Consider the following 10,967-nt stretch of genomic DNA (forward strand, 5'->3'; position numbering starts at 1 on the left):
GATGATGATGCACTCCTAGTTTTTTCATATTGTGTCCACATAGCGACACAACAACGGAGAGTAGCTAGTTAGCATTAGGTGGCTTTGAAAGGTAAAGTACAAGGCTTTTGGAAGATTAAAAAAGTAAAAATCTAGACTAGTTGCATAGGTATTTTCATAGGTTGAAGGATTTGATTTTCAAGAGTCAATTGTTGCAATTGCTAGAATGACTACTATTCACACAAAACTTGCAGTATCCACTCATAAGAAGCGGTCAATTTATGAAATGGATATTAAATTTGAGTTCTTGAATGGTGACTTCAAGAGGATGTATGTGTGGCTCAACTACTAAGGTTTGAGCTCCCCGGTTTTGAGAACAAAGTTTTTAAGCTAAAGAAGCCATTGAATGGGTTGAAATAAGCCCCTATACTTTCGGTGTCTCTTGTCTCTCTTTTCCTCTCTCTTCCTCCGTTCCTCGTCTCCCTCGCGCATTGTTCAACATCATATCAGAGCGCACAAATATGCCCCAGCTATTGTGACCTCAAATTGACTCCCCTCAGCCTCTGCAACCCCAATAGCGGACAATCTCAGCAGCAGAGGTGCAGATGCTGGCAACGAGCATGTCTCGCTCTCACCTCTCGGTAGTGGAAGCGGAAGCACCGATTGGGAGCTTGTTGCACGTGCCTGCTCGCTCCCTCTCCAGATTTTTACCTTCAGACTCTTCCATAGAGAGACTCTCTGCCTGCGCGCGAGAGAGAAAGGGACACGGACACAGAGGCTCAAGGAGAGATGGAGATAAAGGGATGCATGCTCAAAGGCCCTGGTGGAGAAGGGACGCACATGCTAGCGCTGCGGTGGAAGAAGCTGACCGTCACAACAGCAGTCCCTTAGACATTCTGATGCCATGGATGACGGATTCGTCCAGCCTCACCAAGACAGGTGCTTGGGCCCATCTTCTCTGGCTCTTGCTTTTCAAGCTCCAGATCCAGCTTTTGTGGCTCCTGCTATTCCACAATCTCAGAAGCAAGCGAAAAAGACACGGGTGGAAGATCTTGTTCAGGCTTTTCAGCCTCCTGCTTAGAATTACGAACGTCATTTTCATGAGGTGCAAGTTCTTCATCACCATCTGCTTCATGTGAATCTGGCTCCGCTACAGTATCACGCGAGACAGCGGCATGCTCCGCTGCAGGCTCCAAGTCTTTGGCTTCCTCAATAGGACCGATGGAGTCGTCTAACTTGTGCTCCGTGGGAGGTACTGCGTCCCCCGCATCCTGCGTGGGAAAAAGCGATGGAGAAGCAGAGGAAGGAACGGGTGGAGCTTCGTCTGCCCTGTTTGGAGGATGGATGCCAGATTCGTCCAGCCTCACCAAGACGGGTGCTCCAGCCAGCCTTTGTTCTTGATTCGCGGGGTTTCATGCAACTCTTCCATGGCTACCGCAGCTACTGCAGACTATGCACTCGCTTCTACACAGTCAAACACAATTGTACCCTTAACAACATATGTCCTGATTTTCAATTTCAAGGTGTTGTACAGTCTGCTTCGCAGTCCAGATGGAACTCTTGACCGTCACCTTGCCGAGTTCTTAGACAGAAAAGTAGCTGCAAACGCAATACCTGTCGAAGGCATTGCTAGTGTTGATGTGATCATAGAAAGAGCAACTCACCTGTGGGGTCACCTATTTTGGATGGTAGATCTCCTTGTGAATGGCAGTACTAATGATCTGAATGTAGACACAGGTGTAAGATCAGTACAGGATGAAGGACGTATGCCATTATTGAGGCCTCTGATCATCTTTTTCCATGAGGGAAGCTTTGCCCACTCCTCTGCCAATAGTGCCATATACGATGCGATGTGCAGGAGGTTAGCAAAGACCTGTAATGCTGTTGATGTTGTGCTTTCCCTCAATTTTAGACAAGCACCCGAGCACAGGTATCCAACAGCATATGAAGATGGATTGACATGTGTGAGATGGGCAAGGAGTGACATGGGGAGATAATATCTTCTTTATCTGGGTTGCTGCTCAAACAAGTGCATTCTTGCAGGAGACAGTTCAGGGGGGAACATAGCCCACAATGTTGGAGTTAGGGCTTCAGAAGATGGCATACATCTTACAGGAACGATTCTCTTAATGTCTATGTTTGGAGGACAACAGAGGACTTCTGCAGAGAAATTATTGGATGGTAGGTATTTTGTTACAAGAAGGGAGAGAGATTGGTATTGGCAAGCTTTTCTTCCTATCGGGGAAAACAAAGAGCACCTTGCTTGTAATCTTTCTCTCCCCTGGCACCATAGTTGGCTGAACTAAATCTTCCTTCTTGCTTGGTGGTCATTGGGGGCCTAGACATTCTTCAAGATTGGCAACTCCATTATGTAACAACCTTCGGTTCCCTCGCCCTTTGCGAAAATCCATCCTCCAGGACTTTTGTCTTGTTGGAATGTTCTTGCTTCTGGGGGTCATTAGAATAAGCATAACAAAGGACAACAATGCGCAAGACTCAAGTGCGGAAGCACTCAAAGTATTGGGAAAACTGGTCACCAAAGTAGCCTGTGAGGTTCTTCCATTTTATTTCAGCTCTGAGGAAAGCTTCCATGTTATCGTCAACAACATACACGGTTGGAAGCACTTGCTAGATTGCCTGTATGGCATTGCCACTCAAGGCTTATATTCTTTCCAGCTGATGAGGGTCTATATTCCAGCTGATGACACATTATTACGTTTATATTCTTTCCAGCTGATGAGCATCTATATTCCAGCTGATGACAAATTATTTTATTTATATTCTATTCATGGGGCCCCACATGTGTTATGTTGTCTATAGAGCGGCATCGCGAACCGTCTCTGTAGACCTTGTGTTGTTCTAATGTCACTGTAACGTTTTTCTTTAAGTTTTGATGTGACAGATATACTGCTTACATCCCAAGTTCAGTTGCAGGAATTTCGGAGTGATAAAGCTCTTTTAATGCCTCTGAATAGGCTGTTGTAATTCAGGAGTGATGTAGCTCCTTCTCCGTTGATGTTGTAAATCACGAGTGATGTAGCTCCTTTGATGCCTATGAATAGGCTCTCATAAGTTCAACTTTGTATTTTTATATTTTGAATATTAATATAATGGTAGGCCTATATAGAGCTGTGGGTTTTTCCCTTGAGTCCCCAAGGGTTTTTTCATCCATAGTAAGGGACCTTTATTTGAGCGGGGGTGTTAGCTATATATAGTCTATCTATATATAGCGCCCCTGTTAGCTATATATAGTCTGTCTATATATAGTGCCCCAGGTCCCCTCTATATATTCCTATCATGTGTGATCAGTTGACACACTTCTAGGGTTCCACTTTCGGTGTCTCTTGTCTCTCTTTTCCTCTCTCTTCCTCCGTTCCTCGTCTCCCTCGCGCATTGTTCAACACCTAGAGCATGGTATCAACAGACATATATATTGTTTTTAGATTTGAATTTCAAAAGATATGCCTGAATTGCTACCTTCTATGTTTACATAGATGGTGAAAAGTCTATACTGATTGTCCTATATGTAGATGGCCTTCTTATTATATGTGACTATGAAGATATGATCCATTAGACTTGAAAGACTTTGAGCTCTGAGTTTGAAATAACAGACTTGGGCTGGTTGCACTATTGTTTAGAGATTGAAGTCTTCCAAGAGCCTAATAAAATCTTCATCTCTCAAAAGAAGTATACATGGGAGATCTTGAAAGCATTTTGCATGACTGAGTGTAAGGAGATAGCTTCCCTCCGAACAAAAACATTTACTTATTCTTCTATTCATTGACAAATGTATATAGAGTAACAAAATAATTGACATGTGAAGGATACAACAAAAGAAATCATATTGAATAAGATTTAGATGCATTAGAGAAATATGAAGACAAGGAATGTGGTGGGAAAAAGGTATTCCAAGACTTGATGAAGTAGGATGGGAGCATGGGGATGAAAAGGCACTCAATTTGGAAAAAAAGTGTGGCCCGAGTATGGAACAAAAAAGCATGATGATAATTATTCCCTTCTCTAACATCGAGAGATAGGAGGATATGGAGATGTAAATGCATCAACTATGCAACATGAGCTAGAGTTTACCATCATCCTCAATTAGTAACAATATACACTATCATGTCTTTAAGAATATATATCTTGAGTCAGTTCCTTTGGCCTATCCTTCAAATGATTTCTTGTCATATTCATAAGTTATGTGTGCTATTGGGTATTAATGAGCAACCTTAAGGGCTCAACTATTGGGCCACTTTGATCTCTTTATCTCTAACTTTAGCTTTGCATTTTTCAATTCTCTTAGTTGCCCAATGAATATAGGACATTGCTAACACCTCTTTCTCTAGGGGTAAAACTTCTAACTACCATATCCTATCCTGAAGCATTTGACCTTGGACTTATTATAATTAATTTATTTTCAAGAAGATCCATAAATGACTTATACTTATTGAACATGTCATTCCTAAAATAAAATAAAATATATTAGTAAAATGATCCAAAAACATTTACTGAACATGACTATAGATATCATACTCACCGTATAAAAAATCTCATCAATTTCAACATGATTTGCATCATGTTGTGCATGTGAAGGTAATTCTAGACAATAAAAATCCTCAATCTCCATCTTGGTTAAAGTAAAATTTAATAATGAAATAAAATACATAAATATTAAAAAAATTAATGATCAGTGATGAGCAAGTTTTGTTGACAAACTTCTAATGTTTTACATATATTAAGATTCAAATAATCATTTTCTTCATTGATAGAAACTCACGATTTCTACAATGTAAAAATATTTTTAAAAACATAAATATAATATGTATTAACACAATTATGTCATCAAAATCATAATTTAAGATAACATCACTCAAAAAAGGTGATAAAAGTTTTAAAATAAACGTGTTGAACTCCTTGATCATCTTTACTATTTTCTCCAATCATAGAATTACTTGATTTATACAAGAAAATTATTTTATTAGTAAGACAAAAACTAAATTAAGTTGTAGTATATGTAAAAGAGCATATCATAGAGGAGCTCTCCATCAAGCACTTCATCTTTTGTTTCTTGGACTTTCTATTTGTTTGCATATTTCAAAAAAAATAACATAGATATCTTCCTTTTTCCAAATATAACTCGGCCCTAGAAATTCAAGTGGCCTAATCCCATGATGCTTTGATTAAATGTGATCCTTTATTTCTTGTTGTAGATCACGCTTGTATCACAGATCTTCATAATTTCCTCTACTTCTTTCATCCGCTAGCTATCTTACAGTAGCTTGATTTGCACAATAAATTTGATTTTGTGTACTACGATAATATGTAATCAAATATTTTCTCCCATACTTTTTATTTGGATCACGACTATTTGATAATGGAGGTACAAATATCTTCTCATAAGTAGGTGTATCTACACCTCTGACTTCATTGGAGACCATCTCAAAATAAATTTGAAAAGAGAAAAATATAAGCATAGGTAAAATAACAATAAGATACAATATTCAAGATTGTAATCCTTTATGAAATGATAAATACCACTTTTGAAGGTATACAAAACTTGGATTTATTCTTTGTAACAAAAATTATTGAAATGAAGTCTTACACATAGAAATGTTGATGACATCGAAAGAAGCATAAAAACAAGGCACAAAAGAATCCAAGCATGTATCATATTTTTATTTTTTGTCAAGAGAATAATACTACATTGTTTCAAAATCACTAAAATAAACACTTACATGAGAGGGCCACATCCACATCCACATATGTTGAGAGTAGAAAAAGATTGAATTTTTGACTGATTTTTGTTGTTTTTGAGGTTTGAATGATTGATTTTTGATGAATTTAGAGTGATGTATGGTTGTTAATGGAAGTGTTTGAGAATGTTTTGGATGATTTTGATTATGTTTTGGAAGCTCATGATGATTTTTAGTGGAGATATGAAGCTCTGTGATGTTTTGATAGGTTTTGTTAAGGTTCTGATACCTTCTGTATAGCTTTTGTTTTGTTCTGATTTCCTTTTGTATGAAGCATGGATTGATGATTGATGAAGGTTGAAATCTTTTGAAAGCTTATTGAATAGTTTTTGATAGTTTGGAATGGTTTTAGTATGAATTATGAGGATCTACTATTCTCTGATGACCTTCTGTAACCCTCTGTAAACCTTCTGTGGAGCCTCTAGTATCTACTCTATCTCACCTCTATATCTGCTCTGTTCCTATTCTATACTGTTCTATAGATCTTTTGTAAGTGTTTTTTAGAATGTATGTGTGACTTTGGGAAAGTTTTCTAACTTTTGGAAATGATGAATCTAAGTTCAAAAGAGCTAAAACAAGTGGAAGAAGCAGTTGCTAAAGACTGAAGAGAAGACTGGAGTGACAGTGACAGTAGTGAGCTATGAAGAGACATTGTAGTGGCTCTGGTGCCTCTTCCCATCAGACAGACCTCTTGAGAGGTGTATCCACGACCTAAGAAGGATTATTGAGAGTCATTATGAGAGTATTGTAGTGAGGAGATGATGTATTACTTTGAGAGAGAGAGAGAGAGAGAGAGAGAGAGAGAGAGTAAGAGAGTCAATTCTATCAAAACAGTGTATTTGTATATGAGAGATTGAGAGAGAGAACTATGAAGACATTGAAGATGAATAATATGTGATTGATTTTCATTCAAAGATGGTGTATTCCTTTATGTTCCTTGTTCTATTGAAGGATTCTATGAAGATGTTGAAGATTATGGTTGATTCTATCAAATCCGTGGGAGATATCTACTATGATGTTGCATGAAGAATTGTTGTTTTCTTTGTTTGGGTCATCAAAAGAATGAAATAAAAGCTTGTTGATGTTACAAGATAGATTTTCTTACAGTAGAATCCCCTTTTCCTTGGTGTTCCTCTTGGGGCTCCATGTTTTTGGTGTGCAGCCGGGGAAACTTGCCATCAACAAGCATCAGAAGAGGCTGAAAATGAAGGAAATGGCATTGCCAAGAAGAGGAGAATTCAATGGATGTTTGCAAAGCTCCTTCTTCCACTGAATATTTGGAGATTCTCATTATCAAAGCCACTTTTCACAAGAAGTTCATCCCACAATGGCAGAAACATATAACCATCATGATGCATGCTCTATGTGGTGGACTGTTTCCTCTTCTTGTTGAAGCAACAGAAACTTGCATCTTGGTGGAAAATTGTTTGGAAACAAACTGAAGAAGAGAAACAAAGAGAATGACTTTCCATAGAAGATTTGGTATTCATTGAGAAATTTCCAGACATCATCAAGTGGGAGATTGTGAAGAAGCTTCAGGAGTCGTGGTCTATGGATGTTCATGAAAACAAGAAGGAAAAGAGTTGGAATTTGTTCGTGGATGCTCAATAGCAAGATATGTGGGATGCTTGGTGCACTAACAATCTTCTGTTTCTCCAATTAGCAACCCACTAGAAGTTGGTAGACAGAGTGTTTTTCACAACATACACTATTGAAACCCTCAGAAGCTGGCATTATTATAATGGTACAACAACAATCCTAAGAAGAATGAGTTTTAATACTTTCAGAATGGAATATCTCCCCCTCTGTAGTGGTTTGAAATCCGAATTCAGAGATGTTGAAAAGAAGGAAGTAGAGGAGATGTTGGCTAGGGAATCCCCTAGAGACTGAAGCCCTCTCTAATACTATCATGTTAAGTACAGACCAACTGGTTGGAGCTAACCCTCTGATGAATGATGCAATCAAGAGGTAAGAATTAGAACGAGTCTAGAGGTACGTGAGAAGAGAGAAGGAAAAAATCAAAGCTGAGAACGAGCTCGCACAACAGAAGCCTCCTTTGATGCCCTAAAAGCACTCTTTACAAAACTCCCCATGGCAACTCAAGGTCCCCTTCCTAGTCAGATTCATCCTAGAAATATTGATGATAGGCCAACAAACATAGTCCCATTGCCAGTTTTTAAGGGAGAGTACAATGAAGACCCTGATCTTCATATAGTAGAATTTATGGTAGCATGTGTGGCTAACAATGCCAGAACCCCTGAGCATTAGTTAGCAATATTCCCCGCCACTTTCAAGGGCACGGCATTTCAGTGATATGAGAGACAAGAAGTAGGAACTTTTGGCACATGGAACGACCTGAAGTTGACCTTCCTCACTAAATTCAGGCGGTTTTGAAGAGCAGATGCAAGAGGAGTTCATGAACCTAAGTCAGTCCTCTAGAGAAAGAGTAGAAGCTTATGCCTCGCGAATGGAATCCATCTTGAAGAGATGGACTAACCATTTTGGATGAAGGCATTTAGAAAGGAGTGTTTCTCAAAGGCCTACAACCAAAAGTTTGCAAGTTCATGGAATTGAGAAGACCAGTCAATCTACAGCCTGCAATGAAAGGTGCAAGATTGTATGATGAAGTTGAAGCAAGGTTTTCAATGACTCCAAGAAGAGGAGTCTTACCTTCTCCCATGCCAAGAATGGTATACCCACCAAATGCAGTTCCATGGATAGTTTCCTACCCCTATCCCCATATGCAAACAATGTTGCAGTATAATGCACCTTATCCACTGTGGTCACCACAGATGACAGTGCCTCAAATGATGGTTCAACCACAACAACAATGGCCTCAAATAGTTTCTCCAATGGCGACTCAACAACATTGGAACCCTACCAACTGGAATCAACAATCCCAAGTCTCAGCAGGAGCTCTGAATCAGAACCAAAACACAGGACCCTCTGGATCAACCCAACCATGTATGCAGTAATTACGGAAGCTTCCCAAAACCCTACTACAAGCACTTTAGGAGGTCAAAATCTGAAGGACTACTTATTCAACTTAGTTGCAAGTATCAAGAAAGAGCTTATGGATGTGATTGCAAAGCATCTACAGATGTTGAAGGTGAATACCACCAATATATCTACCCCTACGAGAGCTGGAAGAGATGTGATGCGCTCTAATACATGGTGCAGAAAGTGTCATCAAGCGGGACATTACTCGAAAATCAACTAGCCTTTTGTTCATACTATTTGAGGAAGAACCATACAGAGGATATTTCCTCTCTGAAAGAGATGCATGAACGAAGATAGAAGGATGAAAATGCAAGGTAGACCTTGCTAGAGTCCAAAATGACAACACAAGATATTGGACCAAAGCCTAGGGAATTTGGTCCTAATTTTGGTCCAAGGAGGTTTTCCTCTTAAAGTTATAGAGGATGACAGTCTGGCGGTGGTCAGAGATCAGAGGTGGAATGTTAGAGGTTTGAAGAAAAGGGTCATGTCTACTCGAATTGTCCAAAACCTAGATAATCTGTGGATTATAAGCCCTTATGCAGCCGATGCAAAGGAGAAGGCCACACTGCAAAGGACTATCCAAGTCCAGCCCCTGTAAAGGGCAATGGCACTGATAGCCAATAGAAGGTACAAGAGCCTGCCTCAAATTTGGTACAGTTGGAAGTTTCCGCTGTCACGCGCACCAAGAATAAGGAACTAGTTGTTCAAAATGAAACTAATTCTCCTGCCAAGACTATGAAGTTCAACCTGTCAACAGAGGGACAGAGCAGTACAGGATAGAACACTGCAGTACAGAGCACTGTAGTGCGACACAAAGTCATAGAGAGAGTCCCAGAAACAGGACCAGAGGTCCAGGAGATAGATGATACAAAGGCACATCCAGAAATAGAGGAAGTGCCGATGCTGTAATTATTAGAAGAAAAAGGAAAGATGAAAACGGATGTAGCCCCATTCCCCAGGCTAGAGAAGCCTGTGGATCCTATCAAAGATTATGACTTGGTCAAAGACCTAGACACCTTTAAACCAAACCTAACATTTCGACAAACTGATGTTGTCTCCTAACTGCTGAAAGAAATTCAAAAGCATCTTGACAAGAAGGCGTGGACTAAGGATTGTTCCTTCAATAGTGACCAAGACCAATAAGGCCCCGGAGCCTGTAAAAGAAGTAGATGTGGCTAACGCCTCCTAGATCCTGGAACCCTAGAGATTAGTGTATGGATTGAAGGGTGCTTTATTTCAGATGCATTGATTGATGGAGGCTCATCAGTAAACATAATGACAGATGTGACAATGAAGGAATTAGGGTTGCAAGGAATTCACCCGACACAGTGGCTTATCAGATTGGCAGACCAAAGCAGAATTAAACTGTTGGGCGTCCTCCCATACGTAAAAACAACCCTTGCAGGAAGAGACTATTGGCTGACATATCTGGTAGTCAAACCAAATTCTTATGAGACCTCATACCCTCTGTTGTTGGGAAGACCTTGGCTTTTTGAAGCAAGAGCAAGAACGGACTGGTTCAAAGGAATCTTAACCCTAGGCAGAGACCCAACAAAGTGGTGTTAAAGTTGTACGGATCGTAAAAAGGCAATGGATCCATATCCATCAAAGTCATAACTGACTCCTTCAACAAGGTAACAGAAGGTACATCAGGAGATGAAGAGGCTGTTAAACAGATCTTTCCCAAGAAAACAGAGGCACAATCCCTAACAATGGGCACTGTAAGCCAACTACCAAGGGAAGAAAAGTCCTTGTTTATGGGAGAGTACCTCCTACCTAAACTAGAATTGACTTCTAAAATCACCTCTGACAATGAAATAGAAGTATGGATGTGATGTTCTCCCTATTACATGACAATCGAAGAGATAGAACAGAGATAGAACCAGATACAGAGACAGTCACAGAAGCAGTAATAGAGACAGTCACAGATACAGAGACAGAGCAGATGCAGAACAGAGATAGAGCAGAAACAGAGACAAAAGCAAAAGCAGAAGCAGATGTAGAGGTAGAAGATATGTTCTTCTCCTACAAAACCTCTACGGAAGCAGAGACAGAGCCTCCAGAGAAAGAGGATGAAAATGATGAGGAAGAAAATGAAGCAGGATATGAAAGTGCAGATGAAGAATTTCCTCTCATAGCGGATGATCTTGTTCATGTCCCTATAGAGACCTTAGAGGCCGAAGATCTCAGGGTGTTGGATGGAATGACCATGGTTCCATTTGGGTTGGCCAATGG

The 10,967-nt window shown here is 39.9% G+C and overlaps 1 pseudogene; it reads left to right on the forward strand.

Moving 5' to 3' along the window:
• Positions 1 to 1,036: 1,036 nt before the first annotated feature.
• LOC148032522 (gibberellin receptor GID1C pseudogene) lies at positions 1,037 to 3,295 on the forward strand (annotated as a pseudogene).
• The last annotated feature ends 7,672 nt before the right edge of the window (positions 3,296 to 10,967 follow it).

Source organism: Lygodium microphyllum, chromosome 8, assembly GCF_053477565.2.
Source record: "Lygodium microphyllum isolate KBCC chromosome 8, Lygodium_microphyllum_v1.1.10, whole genome shotgun sequence".
Taxonomy (NCBI): domain Eukaryota; kingdom Viridiplantae; phylum Streptophyta; class Polypodiopsida; order Schizaeales; family Lygodiaceae; genus Lygodium; species Lygodium microphyllum.